Source organism: Lonchura striata, chromosome 2 (genome assembly GCF_046129695.1).
Source record: "Lonchura striata isolate bLonStr1 chromosome 2, bLonStr1.mat, whole genome shotgun sequence".
Lineage (NCBI taxonomy): Eukaryota > Metazoa > Chordata > Aves > Passeriformes > Estrildidae > Lonchura > Lonchura striata.
The window spans coordinates 48,355,646-48,379,268 of NC_134604.1; positions in this window are offsets into that span (position 1 = coordinate 48,355,646).

Below are 23,623 nucleotides of genomic sequence, written 5' to 3' on the forward strand. Positions count from 1 at the left end.
TGCCTATTCAGGGAGACAATTGCATCTAATTTTAGATCATTACTGACTAAAGTGGAGTGAAATGTAGTTTGTGTGCTGAAAGCTACATGAAGATCTAAATGTAGGTGCCTGAATCCTGACCCAAAACTTGCTGTTGGTCTATCTTCAAGAGTCTGGGATTGATGTGAGGTTATGGAAGATCAGTGGTCTCCAATAGGTCTGGTATCACATCTTCTAGCTTCATGCAGAAGTAATGGATATTGCTGGACAATTTCAAAAGTCATATGATATATAAGTCTAGGAAATAGAATATGCTTTTTTTTTTTTTGTGACACACTCCAAACCTGACATGTCAGCTCGGCATGCTGAAAAGTTAATTTCCTCAAGTGCTAGAATATTTTTGGCCAAGGTTCATTGTCATTTTTTGGTTGCTATACATTTAGGTTTTTGATACAGTCCTATATGTTCAGTGGAAATATTGTCAAGTCACTCTCTGAGGAAGACTGCAATTGCTATTAGAGTAATTTACTTATTTTAAATTGGACTTTTACACTTACCACATTATTTCCTGTAAATTATCTACAAAGTCAGATGCCTTTGAAACATACACTAGCAGAAATCAGGATTAATGTTCATAAATCTATGGGACCAGATGGAATCCATCCCAGGGTGATGAGGGAGCTGGCAGATGAGCTTGCAAAGCTGCTCTACATAATTTACCAACAGTCTTGGCTTACTGGGGAGGTTCCAGATGACTGGAAGCTGCCCAATGTGATGCCCATTCACAAAAAGGGTGGGGATGAGGATCCTGGTAATTACAGGCCAGTTAGCCTGACCTCAGTTCCTGGTAAGGTTACAGAACAGTTTATATTGAGTATCATTCATCACACAGAACTTACAGGTTGGCCAGGGTATCAGACCCAGACAGCATGGGTGTAGGAGTGGTAGGTCATGTTTGACTAATGTGATCTTTTATGACCAAATGACCCATCTGTTGGATACAGGAAAGGCTGTGGATATTGTTTACCTGGACTTCAGCAAGGCCTTTGACACTGTCTTCCACAGAATACTCCTGGAAAAGCTGGCAGCCCAGCCAGCTTGGCCAGGAGCACTCTCTGCTGGGTTAGGAACTGGCTGGATGGCCGGGCCCAGAGAGTGGTGGTGAATGGTGCTGCATCCAGCTGGGGCCAGTCACCAGTGGTGTCCCTCAGGGGTCTGTGCCAGGACCAGTTCTATTCAATATTTTTATTGACAACATCAATGAGGGCATTGAGTCTTTCACTGATAAATTTACAGGCAACACTAAGCTGGGAGCATGTGTCGATCTGTTGGAAGGTAGGAGGGCTCTGCAGAGAGATCTGGAATGGTTGGATGGATGGGCAGAGTCCAATAGGATGAAATTTAATAAGTCCAAGTTCTGAGTCCTGCATTTTGGCCACAATAACCCCCTGGAGCGTTATAGGCTGGGGACGGTGTGGCTGGACTGTGCCCAGGCAGAAAGGGACCTGGGGGTGCTGGATGTGTTTAAAAAAAGACTGGCTGTGCTACTCACTGCCATGGTTTAGTTGAGGTGTTAGGGCTGGGTTGGACGCGATGGTCTTGAAGGTCTCTTCCAAACTAGTGATTATGTGATTCAGTGATTCTGTAGTGATTCCCTGGTTTAACATGGTTCTTACTAACAAGTGAAGACAAAAAAAACCTGACAAAAATGTATTTTCCTTACATTTCCTGAATGACATGAAATTAGAAAATCAAATCAATATGTCAGCATGCCTGCTAGTGGTTTGTATATAGGCAAAATGTTAACTACATTTGGGTGTAGGCTTGAAGAGCATTTTTGAGCAAATATCTCTTTGAAATCACTAAAGTATCTGGATACAATGAAAAGAACACACATACAGAGCCCTTGTCCTTACTCAAAAATAATCATAATCCTCCTCAATGCTTCAGTTCAGTCTTAAACATGTTACAAGTACTCTGAGCATGGACCTTCTACTCACCACTAATCCTAAATGCTGTTTTTGACCTGCAGTTGTTTTGAAAAAATGTAGTTATGATGTAGTACTTGTTTTCTTAACACAGCTGCCAAAGCACTGCTCTTCTTTGCAGTCAGGCTGCATGACTAAGAACGTATAAAGATGAGCTTGGTCTATAGGGAAGAACTACAAGAGACAACAAGGCAAACAATGAAAAGAAGGTTTGAGATTGCAAGAATGAATCCTTGGGATGAGTAAAGAAGGGTCTGGAAGAAAACCATAAAAGAAGTTAAAAAGAAGAAAAAGAATAGAAAAATAACAGCACTCCCTAAAGGAGGCAAACATGGAAAAAATGGTTTTGGAGAAAATGTAAAGTGAAATGGTGAAGAGAGAGCTGAAATAGACAAAGCAGATGAAGAGTAGATCAAAAAATTCCTTTGAGAGGAGTGTAGGTAGAGAGGAGGAAGAAAAAAGTGTCTTTATAGAGACACTTTGTCTATATGAGACACTTTTCCTAGTAAATAGAGTTGGTTAATGCTTTTCATACCCAAGAAACCTTTTTTTTTGTAAGCATTGTAGGTATTATCTTTTGTTTTCTCAAAACCTAAGACTTGACTGAAAGCTGTATGCAAATGGCACAGGTTTCATATCAAATAATGTTTCCTGGTATTACAAATATATCTGACTGACTTAAAGTTTCAAAAAACAATTGCTACTTAAGCTTGTCAATAAAACCAATTAACTGTTTTAAAATGACAGTTAAAGCCACAATGAAAGTACCAGTAACAAACAGCACAGTAAGTTTAATTGACATATGTTTGCTCAGAGCTCAATTAAATAGAAACAGTTTCAATTTTTTTTTTTAACTTTTCCTTCCAAAAGTTATGGGTTATGCAGCCTATTACTCCCTAGCTCACAGAAATGCTGGTACTTTCCCATATGTTTTCTATCACATTACAGAAGAAACTGCTGCTTGCCTTCTTTCTTGGAAGGGAGGAAATATCTGCAAGGCAGAAGGAACTGCTTTCTAATGGCCTATCAATTTTCTCTAAAATATAGATAGGATAGATGGATAGTGAATGGATAAATAAGTAGACTCAGCATAATTACATGACTCCAGGAGCTGAATCTTTAATTTCTGCACCCTATTCAGATCACAGTTTGGTCACAGTAACAATAGGTTTGTTTTCATTAAAAGAATATCAGTGATACTTGCCCATTTAGGTGCCACGAGAAACCTACTTTTTCTCAAAAAAAACAAAAGCAAAGCTTGAGGACTTTTAAGATTACATGGATGTAGAAAAACATTGTGCATAAAACTATTTTTGCCTCCTTTCCTTAAGATCATAACCATTCAGAAGAATCCTGAATAATATCTGTATGCGGAATAAGGGCAGAAGTGGCAAATTTCCAGTAGAAATCTAGACTTACATAGTACTCAGCACATGAAGAAGGGTTTTTCTCAGTATTAGCCTTTTGTTAGTCAGAATTTCAGGGTATTATCCAGATTTTTGGCCTCTGTTTTGACTCATGTGTAACACTGCTGTGCCCCCATGGGTGAGAAAATATCAGGAGACAAGAGCCTGGCCTACAAATGCTCTGTGTAACTTGCAGCCTCCATTGGAATTGAGTGTCTGTCACTGAGCCTGCAGGTAAGATACTTAAAATCACCAATAAATGCATTAAATGACTTAGTTTCATGGACAATTTTAGCAAGCCTGGCATTTAAACATCCAAACCTAGCCTTTATGGTCCAGTATGTATAATATTGTCAAGTTGCCTACTTGACACAGATTTTAATATGCTTTTCTAAGCACCTTGGTGACCTGAGTACTGTAAGGAGGTGGTTGTGGAATCAGAGATCTCACACCAAACAATGGGAAGGCAGTGCACACATGAAACCAAACACAGCTCAAATAAGGATGCAACTGCACACAGATGAATGCACTGGATGTACATCACATCTCCCATGGAGCAGTGCCCCCTTTTCAGAATGATTAAGAGCTCTGTTCTCGTGCATGGAGATAAGCCTGATACTGTTGTTGTTACCTTTCACATGTAATTTAATGCTGGCACATGTTTTTCTAAATATTAATTGGAAAAATATGTAGCCTGAAAGAATATAAATAAATCAGATTTATCATATAGTGTAGTACAAAGACTTCATAAGTACAGCAGAGTTAACCAGCTCTGATGATCTTCTTTATACATCTGTAAGATTCCTAACAGCAAAATGAAGCCCCAGACTCACTCCTTTGTGGAAAGGAAATCAGCTGAGAATCTGTTCCTAGTGTAGGCCTGGTGCACTAATTGTGAATCATTTTGAGAAGCTGCTCATTGACAGCTTCATGCTGGGAAGTCTAAATTACTCTGTCCCACTTTTCTCAGAGGGAGAGAATCATTTGTATAGGTCTTTCTACAAGCTTGAATCCCAGCCTCCACAAAATCAGATGTGCTAAGTAAGGCAGCAGCATTTAGGAGCCTAATGAATGTGCATACACAAGTATGAAGACACACTTGTAAGCTGGCACTAGTAAGGAAGAGTACATTATTCAATGTATCCCCTTTGAAAAAAAATCAATAAAATTCATATACAGTATGCTCATTGTAAAACGACATGTGCTGTATTTAATACTCACTGACGTGACACTTAACAAACAGTCTTGAACTGAGATCTATTTGCATTTGATTTCTGTCACAGCTTGACAAAAAAGTCTGTTGCTTTCATCTGCTTTTTCTTTTTAACACTTCTAACCAAAGATGCATAGGTGTACCTTGCAGGCAAAATAAAAAGCAAAGTGCCCTCTAAAGGGGTCTCAAACCCTTTTCACTACATGTTTATAATATACCCCAATGTTCAATCACATTCTCAGCCCAGCAGAAATAATAAAGACTATTTTTAAGAGCTACTGAATATTTGGTGAATTTTAATTAAATATACATGTACAAAAGGGCAGGAAATACAGGATTGTCCTAGCCTTGAAAGAGGGAACAGTCTTCTAGTAGAAGCTCACAGAACATTGCAGTGGGGACAAGAAAGGAAGAACAGAAAAGACAGAGACAGATTGTACGAGGAGATTTGAGATATTCTGAACTCACCCTGTGACCAATCCCACACATCTCAGGCATAAAATTAGGAAGTTTTTCCATATAGCAATGCCTTTTATAGACCTACAGCAGATCCACAGTACATTGCATGAGGGCAAATATTTCTAATAGACTCTAACATGTCTGTGGAAATGCAATCAAAGATATGACCCTTAGGTTTTGAGATTAAGTCATGAATGTTTCCATAATTCTGGTGACTCAGACTCATGCCAAGATGCCGCCACAATAGATACATCGCAGGAATCCAATTTATATAGGAGCTTTGTTTTCACCTACTTCCAGAGATACCATCACTTTGGTTGAAGTGTGTGTCCTGATCCCTTTTCCTCCTTTGTTGAGCAGGAGTCCTGCCACTTCCTTGGGATGTGAACCTTTCAGATGGTCTCTGATGACTCAGAATATGTACTGATCACAATTCCTCTCCAAGCACAGTTCAAGAACAGTTTAATTGAAACCTCAGTGAAAATACCAGGGGGAGGTAACATCTGTGCCCTCCCCATGACAACATTGTTACTGTGGCAGCTACTCAGAAAATGAAATCCTGACTTCCAGATATTGCTCACTTTGACTGGGTAACCATTGAATAGCTCCTAATACCCAGCAAACCACTCCTTTCAGGCTAGCAGAGCACAGAGTATGTGTATAAAACCTGCCTTCTTCAGGCTGCAGCATCAGGACTGCAAAAACCTCCAGTCCCTCTGGTTAGGTGGGTCACTGTTTCCTCCTTCTTTTCCAAATATCTTTCCTTAAGATCTGGAAATGTCATAGGAATGACATTTGATACAGCCTTGATTCAGATAGTAAATTCCAAAACAGAAATGGATTTCCAGAATAACTGAAAGGAGGGATAAAGGACATAGAAAAAGAATAGCTGTGATTTCAAATCCTTTGTGGCAGCTCTGGGAACTACCAATCTCTGAATGAGCTTCCTGCACTAGCATGATAATATGTCAGTTATCAGAAAAAATAAGAGACAGATTGAGAGAGAGAGAGGCAAAAGCATTGGTCTTTCCTGTGTGGAAAAGGGGAGTCTCTGAGGGATCTTAATTACAGTGTAACAGTACTTGCAGGATGGTTGCAAACAGGACAGAGTGTCTCAATCTTCACAAGGAGACACACGGAGCAGACAAGGGACATTGGGTAAAAATTGCACTGGTAAAAATTTCATGTTGACATAAGAAAGAAAGTAAGACCAGGCAGGTGCTAGAATAATATTTCCAGGGATGTGGTAGAGTCATCATCACTGCAAATATTCAAGATGGAACAGCATAGATTGCTAGTCTCCCTTTCCCATGGAAATTTGGACCAGATTATCTTTGGAAGTTCCCCAGGAAGTAGGCTGTTCTGTGATTATAATGTTGTTTATGTCTCCTGTGTTCATTCTCTGGGCATGTTTACTGGATTTAGTCACACATGACAGGAAATGTGATTTTCCATTCTAAATACTATGGCAGTAGCCAGAAGACAGACTCTGAATATAGGGAAAATGGTAAAAAGTAAGGAAACTGGAAGGCCAGTTGTCATCTAGAATTTTTGGACAGCAAATTTGACCTTAAATCCTTCTTTGAATGAGCTCTTGTTGATTTGATAGAGACTTGCCTCAAATGCCAGCCCCTAGCCCTCCCATTAAAATCTTAGAAAGTGTATGGTTGGTGCTTCTTAGTCCCAGTTCCTAGTTTTGCCAGTGGAAATGTTCCCAGAATAGAGACTACAGAGTCAGTCTGCTAATTTGAAGAGAGAGAAAAGAGTATTCATTTTAACAGGAAACTGTTCCATCTCATCACAGTAAATGGGACTCCATATGTACAGTAACTGAATTATTAAGTGGACAGATTATTTGCCTGAGGACGTATTTATTTGGCCTAGAAAAAAAATCTGTGCATTGTGTTGCAGTAGATGAGTTCTGGCTAATATAAATACCTGCTACAGATTCCTCACTTTTTTTTTTTTTTTTTTTTTTTTTGCTTGGATTTTAATGTTTATTGCTCTAAACATAGACACATGCTGTAGAGATTCATGAAAACACTTGGAAGTCTTTTGCTGCCTGATTTATCCCATCAAAGAATAGGGCTCATGTTTGACATGCCTCCTGGGCGCTGGTTCCGCACAAATTCATGAGTTTAAACATGTGGCCATACCAGCTGGGGGCTGTGGGACTGGCCATGAACATTAGGCTGGGCACAGGTTTTAATTCATTGTGGAATTAAGCCCCCAGCTATCAGATGAATGATGCAAATTCTGCAGCCTTCTGAATCCACTCATATTACCTTGTAAACATTCGTGTATAAAATCACTTTTTACAGCCAGTGTTAATTTCAAATTCTGATTATGGAAAGCAGAAAAATGCATCTGTAATTATGTAATATTTATTTAAACCATTAAAAGAAAATTTGCTAAGAGCAAGAAGAGCTAACAGATATTACTACTCAAGGGTTTTTAGTAGAAATGAAGCCTTCTTCATAATAGAGTTATGTAAGACATTCAGAATTTGTAATTTACTGAGTTTCAGTTTAAATTGGTTTGCTTCTTTTATGTACAGATGTAGCAATTTTCTGGTCCCAGTTGAAATGTGTTTTGATTGTAAGGTTTCAGTGAAAAAACATTTGTCAGTTTCTTAATTAAATATAAGATTTCTCTTATTCTCTGAGTTTTCTCCATAGCAGGAAGTTAATTTTCACTCAGCCTGGTTCTTGTCTTTATTTTTCTTAGTTTATCCCAAGTTTTCAAAAGCTATGTTAATATATTTTTATTAATTTTATATATCCAACTTCTTGCAAAAAAAAAAAAAAGGAAGAATAAAAGAATGAGAAAGGAAATGTAAAAGACATAGTGAAAAATTACTTTCTAGGAATTTTGTGTTGATTGGGACTTTACTAGGGTGTTGCGATTATGTTAAGTTAGATAATGATACAAGTTTAGGACAGCTCAATGTTTTTTTAAATGACCTAAACCAAGTAGCATCCACAAAGAGTAATCTATCTGGGGGATCTGAATACATCTAAGTCATACATATAGCATAAATATCCCTTGCAAATTCATACTTTGTGAAAACTTAGTAGCTTTCAGATGAGAGAACTTGCATGTAGTCTGTTGTTATTTAGATATCTATCCGCCTGGATGCTAGTGGCCAACCAAGGGAAGCTGTTATGTGTGCCTATGTTTGTATACATATATGTATGCACCCATCCACACACACACACCCAGCCATGTGCATGCAATCATGGGTATGCAGATTGAGAAATATCCCAAATTCAGGCTGGTGTGTGAATCCAAAACTACCATGCCATGAGTGTTCTCCAGCTTCCAGATGGTGTTCATTTGTCAGGGAAATACTGAGGCATGCACCCTCCTGCTCCTCCACACCTCTGTTTCTGCAGGTAGGAGCCACTGTGGTCTCCAACACACCTCCCTGTCTGGGTCAGAGGTGCTCAGAACCTGTGTGATGCTGCAGCTGGATTTTGGATGTAGATGTTGGGATAGAGGGGTTGCATTTGTGCTGTTAAATACAAGAGGAAGGGCATGTGGGCAAGCTCAAGACCAAGACTACTGCTACAGCTTAGCTTTAGTTTATGCCCTGTCTCTTAGTCCTAAGGATCAAGACCACAACAGATCTGAAACCACCATATCCCAAAGTAATCCAAAGATCATTGTCTAGCCTGCTGTTATTCAGCAGTGCAGACATGCTCACAAGTCTACAAGCAAAGCAGGACAAGAGAGCCAGAAGTTATGGTAGTCATGGGACCCAGTGAGCCATGGGTGGGGACACACTGGTGTTGTCTTGGAAGCAGGTGCAACAAGCTTTTGAAGGATTTGGGAAAGGTACAGTCTCACAACGAAGGGATTATAGCATTGAGGAAGTAGAAGGACAGAGAATGTCAGGAACATGCTGTTGGGTTCATGGCTTCAGGAGAGTAGTAAAGAGGAGGTGAAGAGAGAAAAGTAAGAGCCTGAATTTCAGGAACATTTGAAGTAAAAGGAACTTGAAACTTTGAGAGTAAAGATTGACTATTCCCCATCTATAGCAATAAATATTTATTAGAAATGAGAATTTTCAAAAGGATTAATGCATGTGAGAAGTTCTGCCAATCTAACCTAAGGATGGTTTCTAACGATGGGGCTGGACATGTCAGTGTGGGAGATATCCAGTCTGAAAAGTGGACAGCATGATGGAAAAAAATGTTGAGTTGACGTGCCATCCAAGAAAGGAGTGCCAGAGTCTGGAACAAGAGTTGCTGTGGCCAGCTCCTGCCCCGTATGTCTGTAATTAATCCAGCTGCCTTGCAACCCTAAAATACAAACTGAAAGTGCTGCTTCCTGATGCAGTTCATCTGATCCTCTTCTTTCTCCACTTATCCTTCTTGTCAGAAGCAACCAAAATTACTGTAACTGCCAGCTCAAAATTGACTAGTAGAACTAGTATCCTTTTCTCTGCTGATGAAGGCTTATATTATTAAAGCAGCTTGATAAGATTAGAGAGTTCTATTAATACCTTCTGGTTTTGAAAATGGACTTAGAATAAAAATCAGTTTATTCTGATTCCACTCTTACTGAAATTATTTTTTTTAGATTATTTTTAATCATGTTTTTTCTCTTATTTTAATAAATAGCTTCTGATTGTCTGCTTGCAATATGGCTGAATAGGTTAGGGTTTCTGCACTTGAAATAGGAGACCTCAATGCTTTTAATTTTACAGTGCTAAGTTTCACAAAATTTTTTTTTTTATTTTGCCTGATGAAATCAGAAGAAGGAAAACCTACACAGGAAGATGATTTTTAAAATATATTTAGGGAAAAGTGTGATTTGAATAAGTCCTTAAATCCATTTAAGGAAGCCCTAGCCCATTGGTCTTATCAGTCTTGGAAGATTTTTGTAGGCTAATGTTCCATTTTGGTGTTCAAAACCAAACTCCTAAATATTCAATATTGAATAATAGATCACTACAACCAGAACACCCGATCAATAGTTCTGCTTTGAGTAAGAAACTGGACTAGATGCCTTTTCCTATCCAGGCTAGAATTTTCTTTGAATCTACAAGTCTATCTGAATATTTCACTCTTTTCCTTTAAATGTAAAAACTGAGTAAGTCAAGTAACGGCAACAAATGTGAAAAATGTGAAAGAAAACTGACAGCTGATCATGCAAAAGAAACCTATTATTTTTTCATCTACCTCCCTCTACTTTTGAGGATGGAGAAAAATAACTGACTTTTATGTCATCAAAAAGTCCTTATATGGAGAAAATACATTTGAAATTAAAAGCTATAATATTGTGATTAGTATTAAGATGGCTGCATAAGTAGACTATTTTGCAGGATAGGTTTTTCCTTTAAAAGTTGGTCTGTGATACATTCATATATAATTTCAAAGAGGCAATAAGTATCAACAGAATGAATTAGTTCCTAAGCCAATAACCATTAAAATGTCTCATAGATATTTTTAGATATTATAGCCTGTGCACATACTTCATATTAGGTTAGCAAAAGAAGGGTACAGGGATTTTTCTTTTATTTATATACTTTTCTGTACCTATATAGTTTATCTATATTCATATATGTATATTACAATTCTCACTGCAACTAAAGGCCTTGGAATTCACCTTAAGGGTCTCTGAGTCTAACTGTGTCTGGATAGGCACATATGTTATAAAAGACCAGGATAACAACTAGTTCAAAGAAAGCATGAAATAAGTCACAGATTGTGGGACCAAAGTAAAAACTTACTGGTTTGGCTGAATTTTGTTCTAAGCTCATGCAGCCCATGAGCATCCTTACTCAAAGACCCTCAGACACAAATTCATTCTGCTGAAATGTGAGATGTCAAAGGCATAGTTACCCTAGAGTTCATTTGTAGTCTATAGCAAAGGAATGATACCTTCAGCTTGCCTCATCACCACTTTAGGAGCCTGTCAATTACAGGCAGTAAAGAATGGTCATGGTTTTAATTTTAGTGCTTCATTTCAGGTTTCAGTAAATGGCCTCTTTAATTTTCCATAAATCTACACAAAATCTGTGGGTATTTTCTATTGAAAACACAGAAGTTAAGGTTAACGAGGCTGCAGAATATATGATATATTATCATATATTTCTAAACATATTCATTTGAGAGATCAGTCAATGACTTGCACAAGATTGTTTTAATTTTTACAAATAGTTCATCTTATACCTTACATAGCCAATATGATCAAATGGTAGTAATGTGATTCATTCCCTCAATAAAATTTGTACTTAATTGTGCAAATCAGAAATGCAAAATTTCTGGAATAAGAAATAACAGAGGACACTGAACGTGTGTTGTTAACCCAAGTTACTCTTGCTTTACACCACCTTCCCTATACATAAACACAAACATTTTTTTCAGATATTTATGCACTCCTATATGCCATGCTCAGTCTTACTTTCCTCTAAAACTCAAATCTTTTACTTGTTACATCACAGCTGGTTGCTGTGGGAATTATTATGATGCCATGAATTAATTTATGGTGAAAGACAGACAAATTCTTAAGAAGCAAGTACACTGTAATGCAACAGTAATATTGTCATGTCCCTAATGATAAAAATGATAGAAGAAAAACCAAAAGCTACATGACACCCAGACAAAGTGCTTTCAACTAATTTCAAAGTTTTCCAGAATATATCAATTCCTTTTTAAGCAAATTGTTTTGTACAGAACTCTAATGGGAGCAGTAGAAAATTCCCCTCTCCAGCCTACAAATAGATTAATCTGAAGGGCTTGAATCCGTGCACATTCTTATTTAACATTATTGGTCTCTATCAATTTTCTGCAAGAAAAAGAGCTCCATGAATGTGATTTTTACAGAAAAACCTATCCTGTAATTGCTCCTTACTTCCAAATTTTCTCTTTCCTGAAGAATAATATTTTATGCATTTTCTTAAAAAAAAAATAACCCTCTTGATAAATATAAAAACCCTAAAAACAGGTAAAATAAGTGTTGGCTATGAAAGGTGTATAAGAAGTTGAACACCCAGTTAGTCAGATTATCTGAACATTCCCCTGATATATTGATAACTCTGTATTAAAGACGTAACTTTGAGATAGTTCCATTTATATGAAAAGCGATGGTGGTTCTTTTGTATCTAACATATGTTCTGTTGTCATGGTGTTTTTTCCTGATTTAAGTACTTTGAGAAAAAGTAATTACAATTTAAGAATATGTCTTAGTTCATCTATAGTAACAAAACTAGTTATTTGGAGGTAACAAAACCAAAAGAGAGCACTCAGAATAAATGAGAATGAGCTGACAACCAGCCTGTCTTTGCACATTGCAACCACTGGGAACTTAAGGCTTCCACACACATGTGGAGTCAGAAGCTGACCCATGCCAGGTGAAGATGTGCTGTGGTGGAGATTGCAGTTCTTGCTGCTCTTCACTCTCCATCTCCTTTTCTCTGACTTTTACCCAGACAGGATTAAAAATAGCAACCACAAAGAGGGAATATTTTGAGCGTTTCTTTAAAAGCATGATTCCTCCTGAATTTGTCACAACTTTCTCAGGGGTAATGTCCCTTTTCTAGACATTTCTAGTCAGGATAGGTCATAACATAACAAATTGAGCATGTGCACAGCTCAGTGCATATAGGATACTTCCTAAGCAGTGATTATGAAGGAGTGAAGGGGATTGAAATCATGGCTTTGCACTGAGATATTTTTTATCTGTCTATGTTTGTATCTAGGTTTAGATTCTTTATAAACTTGATATTAGGAGGAAATTTGGCATTAATTGAAATTATTTTAACTGGCATTAATTGACATTATTTTAACTGGCTCAAATTGAGGTAGAGTAGCACCCTTCAAATGCTGTGGATGGGGCAGAAAAAGAGTCTTTGCACATTATAATCCTGTAGGCTAACTGGCACAAGTGGGTTTTATTCTGACTGTGTACTCTATGCAGGACTGTACTACAAGTAACAATAACAATGAAAAAGTTCTGTGACAATCATCAAATAATATAATGATTGTATAAAGCTTTCACATTTCTAATGGTTTGTATCGTGTCTATAAAATCAGAGTAAAATAAACCAGTCTGGTACATACCACCTACCACCTAGTCTTTCTGTGAGAACAGGGGATTATTTCTGAAATTATTATACTATAGAATTGCTATATAACCTCAGGAGAAGGTTTCATTGATATCAGTATTATCAACTGAAGTTTCACCAGTTGCAGAAGTTACCCAATTAATCTCTTTCAAATTATGTGAACTACATGAGGAATAACTTGTTCTAAAAAATGCTCTGAGCTGATTTGGATCTGCAGGGTAGATGTCTTCATCATTTTTTACTAGTCAATTCTTTGATAACAGCTGAGGCAATCAGGGACTCTTTTACCTGCCTGGTTCATGTTGTCATTTGTTGCCCCTCCTTCACATTTAATGAATCCATATATTGATTCCTAAACTACTGGAGATGATTGAGCTTATATGTTTTTGCCACAATAAAACAGTCACATCTGAATTTGCCGATGGAGACAGAAACAAATATGCTAAGCATAGAGAAGTTTAACTTTCAAGGCAGCTTTACATCTATTTCGTATTCTAAAAATTGGTTAGTTGATAAATAGCATTTTGCTTCTTGTATTTCCACTTATATCTCCTGTAAAATATGACCTAGCAGGCACAATCTTTTAATACTTTCTAGGTGGTATATCTTAAAAAACACAGAGAGAAAAGTATTCAGTCTGTGGGTTCTGCCAGGCATAAAATGGGGACCAGCACAAGGGTTTTGACTGACACTACTCTAAGAAATGGTGGGAGAAAGAAGGTTAGACAGACCACCAGAGCTTCACAGAGCTTCATAATGAAAACCTTGTTCTTTAGAAGACTTCAAAACTTGAAATCGCAGTGGTGGTTCGGAGGGCCTAAGTCTTGTGTTGAAATCCATTACCTGTTTGGTACTGGAATATTAGCATAAAGAGCAACTTTAGAATACTGTGGGGTTTTTTAGAATGCCATGTTACATATAGATAGTGTTACATAATCCTCAGTCACATAATTTCAAAACTATACATTCTTTTTAGCCTAATTAGGTAGTTCTAAGAATTTTCATATGTGTGTAGGTTTTTGGATCTAAAAAATGGACCAAAATCTAGATAAGTGTTCTGTTCTTGAGTTTTGACATTTCCTTTTCTGTGCCTTTTCAGTAGGCGTGCTTTTGATATTTACACTACCTTTTGGAACTTTTTCATCTCTGGTTTTGAGAAAACCCATGAAATTTAGGTGAATCTCTGAAAGTATACTTTATAAAGAAGTAAAGTATTAAAAAAGATGCCTGGAATGTAAGCTGGGGTAATATCTTTTAAATGCTTGGATCATGAACTAATAACTGGATGTATTTCATACACTTGATATGATAGAATATATTACTTTTATGTCATAAGCTTTCAACTAATACATCTGCATCAATATATCTCTATAATAAACCAAATAATCAACAGCAAACACAAACGGGGAGTTTAATAACCTTAAATTAATAGAGCAATTAATTATTCAGGTCTCAGAATGATATTTGCAGGGTTGGGGAGAGGGATGTTATTGTTTTTGTTTCAGATGCAGGATAAAAACCATCACCTCCTTGGGAAGAGCACCATGACCCAATGGCTGGAAACTCATTACAGAAAAACACAAACATAAGTAATCCAAAACTATTTTCGGAGTAAAAACCAGTAATAACTCTTGCTGTGAAAACATCACATTTCTTCCTTAACAACATTAAGTGATCTTTAACGATTCCCTCTGAGCAATAAGCCACTGATGCATTTTGGTTTCCCCATATTTCCTTAACTTATTGGATAAATACATCTCTATTTGCTGTATGGGGTTACTCTTTAATTTTTACAGTAACTGTGATCTTCAGATTTTGAGTCTGGATTGAACTCTCTTGGTCAAATTACAATGCCACGTGTTTCATAAATTGCATTTGTAGCTGTTAGCCTCAGCAGTTTGCCTCTCAGCAGTCATGGAGCTGTGTATTTTTAAAAATGTAATAAACACCATCCACACAAACTCTAGATGATGTTTCCAGTAAAAGCATTTTCAAAGTACTCTGGCCCAGCTACTGGATTTTACTGGAGTGAAATGTGCTTTTACTCTTCTTCCTAATGGTTTCCCCTCCTGGCACATAAGATACCAAGATATTCATAGCTACCCTCCATTTCTTAATTTCAATTTTTTTGTTTTACTGTGTTAAGAAAACAAACTTAATCATCTATGTAAATCTATGTATATCTTTAGTCCTCAAGGTATATGTATTTCACTCTTTAGATCTGAAAAACAACTTACACAATAAGCATCTTGATGGAGCTTCTTTCACCATATTTGTGAAGACAGCCACCCATTAAGTCCTTCAATATTAAACTTTTTCCCCCTATAACTTGTTTTATATGTGCTATAGAAATAGCACCTAAAAAACAAGTTATAGGGGAAAAAAAGTAGCAGCCACGGATGTGCTTTGCAGACCTGTTTCCTCTAATCAACACATAACTACAAAGCTCTGTGAAGGTTTATCTGGAATTTTCAAAGGTACAATAATTTATTTTTCTGCCCAGCTACAGCCAATATTCTTTTATAGCCATTACTTTACCAGAACACTCCCCAATTTTACAGCAATATGCCCCAGCATTTAATCAGATCTTTGTAGCACTTTGTGCACACCATGGTACCATGCAAAAACAGCTGTTCTAATAAATTCCTTTTCCCTTTTAGTGCATTTATTAAAATATTTATAAATCATCTGCTATAAAGGTGTCCACTGAGCCTTTGGATTCAACCCTCACAAAAAAACCATGAGTATCTGGCCATGTCACTTGTCCCCATCTTCTGACTACGGACCAGTTTATCAACATTATTTGTTTTCCTGGCTAGTTTTATCCTGGTCACTCCCTTCCTCATTCAGACGAAATCAACTGAGGAAATCAGAGGAGAATATACTTACCTGAAAACTCTCCTTTAGAGCCAATTTAGGCTTCTGTCAAACACCTTTAACTGCAGATAATCCTGCTTCAATCATATTTTACCACAAGACATCAGGAAAAGGATTTCATGTGCAAGGGTATAATCTCTGAAGGGCCAAGATATTGCCCAGCTGACATATCAGCACTGAAGTTTCATGGATGCTACTACTGTCAAGCACATTCATTATACTTTAAAATAATAATATTTGGTTTTTATATATTGCTTCATAGTAACATAGTAATAGTTTGTTCATGTCAAAGTTGATCAAAACTTCTCCATACCCCAAAAGCAAGTGTTTTGAAACAAGTTAGTGTGAAGTGTGTTGGTTAATTTATGCACTGATATTCACATCAAGTATAACAAAATAATGTATTCTCTCTTTCTCAGCCATAATTTTAAAATGTTAGTTCTTTTCCAAGAGCCAAACTCCCTTAAAAATGCCAGCAGCTAAAAAATAATGCCCCATTATATCTTCAACTAATACTACCGATCTGTGTAAAAAAGAATGTTCTCAGAGTTTTTGCTCCTTTGCCTCAATTATAAAACAGGAATGCTGGAAGGCTCCCACAGAGAACAGACTGAAAATCAACACTAGACCTGGCACGACTGTGTTGCTGTGATCCCAGGGGAGAGGCAGGTAGACATCTGGGAGAGGAATGCCTACTTTAATCTTCCTAATGCATCTTTTTTTTCTATGAACTTGCTATGTTATACTCCATACACTATTTAAAACTTGGGTTACCTAATAGCTCCTTAAATGCTATAGGTTGGCTGTTAAAAAGAAGATAAAGATATCACCAGTGTCAGTTAACTGGCAGCTATTGCATTAATCTCCAGTCACTGTCCCAGCAGCATCAAAAGTGCACCCAGTGAAGTGACTCACTTGGCCTTTAAGATTCTGAAGGGTTTTGTGTTTCCAGGTGTACTGAGCTCAGCAGAACTAGCAAATATTATGGTGTTTCTAAGAGTTGCCCCTTTGGGGCTGAGTGATCTGCAGACCACAGGCATTTGAGGCCTTATATTCCACAGAATTTGGTCTTCCAATTTTTGGTATCTCTGATAAGGGAGGAACAAGAGGTCATAAACTTTTTATATGGTCTTTATTGGTTGATCTCAATGGGATTGTCCCTCTGCCTTCAACAACTGGTTTAGCTTGTGTGCTTTTTTTTGGTTCTAAAACCTTCTTTTTGGTTTTATCTCATATTTATCATGATATTTGTTTACAAATGGTTGGAAATTTCTTGATATGTGGACAAAAATGAATAAAGATTAACCTTTCTCCTGAATGCAAGTGTAACAAGATATACTTCTTTATGTAATATAGCAACTTGGCAAATAATCTTTCTGTTATTACACATGATACTGTAAAATTTAAACTGAATACCACACTATGTTTTTGCTGCCAATATTATTTGCATAATATATTCCTTATTTTTTTAGCTGTTTTCCTTCAGCATAAGACAAAAACATTTGCATTATGAGCCATTTGAATCTATATATTTTTAATATTGTTTGTACGAGATTTCTTCAGTGCTCCTTGATGGACTTGCGCTCCTTTCTGTGCTGGTGAATAACAGCAGGTTCAATTGCACCTGTGTTATCTTGAATTTGGTGGTCAGGAAAGACTGACAGAAAAACACTCTGAAAGAAGACTGTTTGCCCCCCTGGCAGAGAGACTTCCTATGTTCTCCTTTGGTCCATCAGTCACAGAGCTTAAGCAGAAAAATGTCTTAGGTGCTCTTGAGTTACATGTGCTGATGGTAAAGTGCTTCTCAGATGAGAATGTTTCAGTCATTTAGAAACTACTTCTGCCACAAGCAGTAGTATTTTTATCTCAGTAAACCCCATTTACTGATGACACCACATGTCACAGTCAAGAGTGTATACCTTCCGTACACGCTCACTTCAGCACTTTTGCATCCGTTTCTCATAGGGAAATACTACAGAGTCTTGGTCTTTCACAAGCAGAAGACACCCCAAAAAGACATCACTCAGCTTTCCTACACAATGGTGTGTGTGTCCCCTCCCCATACAGATGCCCTTTGTTCTGCCTGACTAAATGTATGCACCTAAGTTAGATCAGCCTAAACTTCTTTTATAGACAAGCCAGAGGAAGAGCATTTGCAGGTAATGGTTTGGGGGATTTTTTTTGGTAGGTTGAACAACATCTACAGTAGGTATGTGGGAGTACAGGGCAACTGTACTTCCACTTGGCTATCTCATAGTGCCTGAAATTAGGCTGGATGCAGGTCTAATAATCTCCTGTGAGAAGGACTGAATCTTCCTTGTGTGCATCAATCTCCAAATAAAACTTTCATAAAGTTATAAACAGTTCAAGCAATACTTTTAAAAGTGCTAAGTCCAGGGTGGGATTTTTCCTGTTCATCACATGAGAAAAGTAAAGTTTTATATGATACAACTTTCAGGTTTAAAAGGAAAATAGCATGGTGCTTGGCTCACACCATATATTGAAAATTGCCTCATGCAAAAACTAAAGCACCCTCCTCTAGCATGGATTTCTTGAATGCTGTGATTGTGGGTCTGTAGAATAAAACTTTGTAAATCATGAATTCTATGACTAATGTAGGCAGACCGACACTGGTAGCCCTTTCTTTCACTTTGTTTCAGGATTTCAAATGTATTTAAATCATGGAATCATAGAATCATAATACGCTGAGTTGGAAGGGATACATCAGGATGCTTGAGTACAACTCCTGTACATTAACAGCTTTTACCTGTCCATGCAATTAACATTCCTTGATATCACCTTTATCACTGCTTTTGACAAGGAGTACACTCTGTCCCTGAACATTCATTTTTGTGCAAAAGTTTTGAGAACCTCCTGTACCTCAGTATAGGATCACAATATTCAGACTGGGACATTCATAGCCTAAGTGGACTGATAAAACAATATCTGCATTACAGAACCCTGGTACTCTTCATAGCTCTCCTTTTTTACTTTCTTTCCTTTACTATTACTGTAAAAGACCAAATCCATAGTTGATATAACTGCTCTGAAGCCAGTGAAGTTACTTTACGGATGAATGTGACCCATTTTATGCTTTTCAAGAGCTTAACAAACAATAAATGTCAAATCCCTGTCACAGCTCTGATGCTGTTCAGAGGACAGATGTACAATACCTCTTTGTCTTCTTCCTGCTCGTAACGAGCAGTGTAGGTCATCTGCATCATTAACATTTGCAGTTGATGCATTTGTGTAGCCTGTATACACTTGGAACTGCATAGACCTTCTCATTGTTTTCAGAACCTTGATTTTTCGTACTATTATCATCATCCAAATGTATTTAAGGATGAAACTATTAGAAACACAATTGCTGAATTAATGTCATGAGGGCTGCTGCTGGCAGCTCATCAATTTTTGATATGCCACTCAGACAAATGAAACATAAGCCACCCAGAACAAGGGGACCTTTTGACACTTCAAAGGAAACCCCTATGGGTGGTTTCCTCTTGAAGCTGCACTAAACTGGCTCAATCTCCTCAGCTGGAAGCTGCCAATGTCTCATTAACCCCTAAACAGGCCCTGCATGAGCTTTTCTTTTCAGCTATAATTATGCCATGCACTCCTGTTATGCTGTACTGAATTGCAACACTGTCACCAGCACATTATAAACATCCACCCTAATTGAAAAGCAGATTAGACTCGTGTTAATTAGAGAAAAAGCCCGCCCACTTGCATGCATTATGATTGCCTCTTAAATACTGAGGATGTTGAAATCCCTCAGAAAGACAAGGCAGACTTAATTGCAATAACCTGCAAATTAAGTTTAATTTACTTTAAATTTACCGGTTTAGCAGGCTCATTTGATGGTGTTAATGTTCTAGCAAATTAATTATCTGAATTAGTCATGCCTGGTGGAGTTTTGCAGCAGAATACATTGTACAGTGGCCTATTAATAACAGACAAACAGGACAGGATTAATGAGAAGCTTATGCTAAAGTTGTTTTTTTTTTTTTTAAAAATGAGGATCTTTCATGATTTCAAATATAATCACCCAAGTGCAAATACAGACACAGAATATAAACAAAGTGAAATTTATTACACTCTATGGCATGCCATCTAGGAGAAACAGTAAAACATTACCAGTGAAATATTTGATAGAAAGAAGCTTCTTCTATGCACTCAAGTAGATCACTTCTCACAGCAAACCATTTCCCATTATCTGGTATGTCTCTATGAGACTTCAAATATGTAAGTGCTTTCGAGAGTACTTGTACTATAGAGAGAGAGCTGATAAATAAATTAGAAATAACATCTCATACGTTAATTCCATAGTCCACTTTGTGGCTTATGAGGCAGTAGAATTGCTTTTTTTATATTCCATTGCTAACCACTGTCTGCTCCAGTTTAAAAAAAAAAAGGAAGAAAAAAAAATAAAAAGAAAAATACCTTCCCCAGAGATACAGCTGCAAGTAAACTGCAAAAAGAAGCATCCTTACTTGCCTCTGCTCCTCATAAAAATAAAAGTTGAAAAAAACATCTCTAATAGCCTTTGGAACAGCTCTCAAAATAAAGATATAATTGGCTTTGTAAACATTGTCAAAGTACAATCATTCACCCTGCAGAAAGTGTTGTCTGACACCGTGTGAGAAACAAAGATAGCAGTGACAAATATCCTTTTTAGATTGTCTTGATCATGAAAGTTTAGCCTGCTTATGTGCTAAGTGTTGCCTCTTCCATTAGGCTCCACAGCCATCCCAAATATAATGAGGCATATTAAATTCAACTCTGTCTCCCTCTGGACGTCAGGAAAAGCCTATGGGAGCACAAAAGACAATCCTCGGTGAGTGTGAACTGAATGTGATTGAATATAAAACCCTATATTATTGATTGGAATGTGTATGGTAAAGCCATTGGTCACTGAGGGTAGCTCTGTCTTGTGTTGGTTTCAAAGGGCTCTCAGGCTGGTGTGCAGTGCCCAGTGAAAATGCTCAAATTTCCATTATTCTTGCATATAGTGTAATGCCTGGAAAATAAAAATGTCACCCCTTGAAAAGAAAGAGTGAACAATGCATTCCTTAAAAACAGATTATCTCATTAAAGAATGACAGGTCTGGTAAGAGGAAAAAAATATGCATAGTTGCTTTATGGGATATATTTTAATTTTTGAGGAAAAAAAAATAAAATAAAAAAATTGTTTCAATATATTTTTGGTATTGTGCTGATATATCATGTAGACCGTTTCTGCTTTTCTTATTATTTCTTCCTCTCTCTCAGATAAAATTACAGTTTGAAGCACTAAATGAAACTGGCACAAAAGCAGCCATTATTAAAACTGGGCTGAAAAATTAAAAAAAGAGGAGAGAATTCTGCTTTAAAAAGCATTTACAGGAAGGGTTGAGATGACTTTAGTAAGAACCCGTAGGGAATGAGAACTACACAATGAAGGAAATGGATTCCTGTGACACATAAACAAAAGGCAAATGACTAATATATTTACATATAACATGTGGAGTATTCATTGCCCACCATGGTGACAGAATTGTTTATTTCATTTATAATTTATACAGCAAAACCTTATTATATGTGTAACTAATTTGCCTGATGATAATATGCAGTAGGAGATTAGGTTTCCATTATATTCTGTCATTAAGAACAAAAGATTTTCATTTGTTGGTTAATTTTTTTCTTAGTTCCCATCTAACAGAACACACCCTATACAAAGCATATTTCTCTTAAATCATTATAAAGCTGAGCTAAGTAGAAAGTAGCAAGAAACTTCTGGAAAAAAGACTCATATAAAATCTCTTACACACAAATCCACCTTTGCTTCTGGAATTTCTTATGATGTCAGCAATGACAATATACCAAGAACCCCTCACAGGTGACGTGCATGTAGAAAAAAAAAGGAAAATAAAAAAGTAAATGAACTAAATATAGGCTCCAGAAGAGCTTTTCTCTGAGAGAAGCGAAGACATAGTCAAACATTTTCCCAGAAGCAGCATTAGAATATGTGACTAGACAGTCCATCTCAGACTACAGGGAGCGGGTGGGTGGGTAGGCAGTGATGAGGGAATTACCTTGATGTATTTTCCACTGTGGCACATGAGACAGTGCAAATCTCTGAAAAGAATTGTTAGCACCAAGCCAGTAATTCCCCTCTGTGGTATTACAAAGTGTGTGTATTACAAAGAGGGAAGGGAGTGTGTGGGAGAGGAACCTGCGAAGTGCTGTATGTGTTTCCAACACTGTGAAGCATGTATAATCTTGAATTAATACAAACAGGTATATCAAAGCTTGAATGCTGTGTCAGAAGTATGCATACATGCACATATGTTGAATTTATATCTTTGTTACCTTCCAGAGACAACTGAAAAACCCAACTCTAATAGATTTGTTCAGCTGTCTACTTGCTTAACCCTTTACAAGTCTAGTTGGCATTGCATAGTGAAATCAGCCTATTTCAGAAAAGGAGAAAAATGCTCTCAAACAACGGGGGATATTTTCCTATGCTCTAAAGCACCTTCTAAAGCAGCAGGTCATGCCATTTCAGTCTAAAAATATGTGCAAAGATGTCATAGTTTTTAAAGACTGTGCTAATACAAGAACTTTGTTTGGATGAAATGACACTCAGTGTTGTGTATATATATAAAACCCTGAAACTTTTGCAACCTAATTAATGTACTGCAAAAATATCTCCTTGTGGACACCCTGCCAGTCATCATAGTTTGTTAACCATGAATACAGACAAATCTGAAAGTTCAGGAGGCAGTTGAAAAAGTACACCTCAGCAAGCAGATAGCAGGTCATGGACACTGGTTGTTTTTGGGAAGAGTAACAAGACCATGCAACAATATAGTCTAGGGACCAGCTAGCTGGGCAGCAGTTTTGCAGAGAAAGACTGCAAAGACTTGTGTTCCAGTGGACACAAAGTTGACCATGAACCAGCAAAATCTGCTTGCTGGAAAGATGGCGAGAGGAAGATGGAGCCAGACTCTTTTCAGTGATGCCTAGTGACAAGACACAATGGCCTTAAAATGAAACCCAGGAATTCCCATTTAACCTTAAGGGACAATATCAGATTGCCTACTGAGGTTGTGGAGGCATCATTTTTGAAAATGTCAAAACCAAAAATATGTTACTGGGCAACCTACTCTTGTCCTCCTTGAGCAGGAGTGAGTTGGACTAGGTGGTCTCCAAAGATTCCTTCTGACCTCATTGATTCTGTAGTTTTGTCGCTCTGTGATCTTTTCTGTACTGAGCTGCAACAGAGAGGATTGTATCCCTGAACCCACACTTGCTCCACAGCACTGCTTCCCCTAGATGCCCACACAGCAGCAAAATGAAGAACCATCATGGAGATCTGTCATTTATAAAAGTAGAGAAAAAAAAAGAAGCCATTAAAGAAGGTTGTCAGAACTATCTGAGATTTTTACAGGTATCAGGTTACTTGACTTTGTCCTATGAGACTTTTGTTTCCCTTTTCATTGCCACTAGAGTTTAACACCTGCACTGGAAATCATGTGAAATAAGATATTTCCAGCAATCTGACAGCAATGTTTTCTCCAAAATATCAAGTGAACCAAAACTTCAGCATAAACCTAAGAGTTGAATGCGTTTCCTTAAAACATGT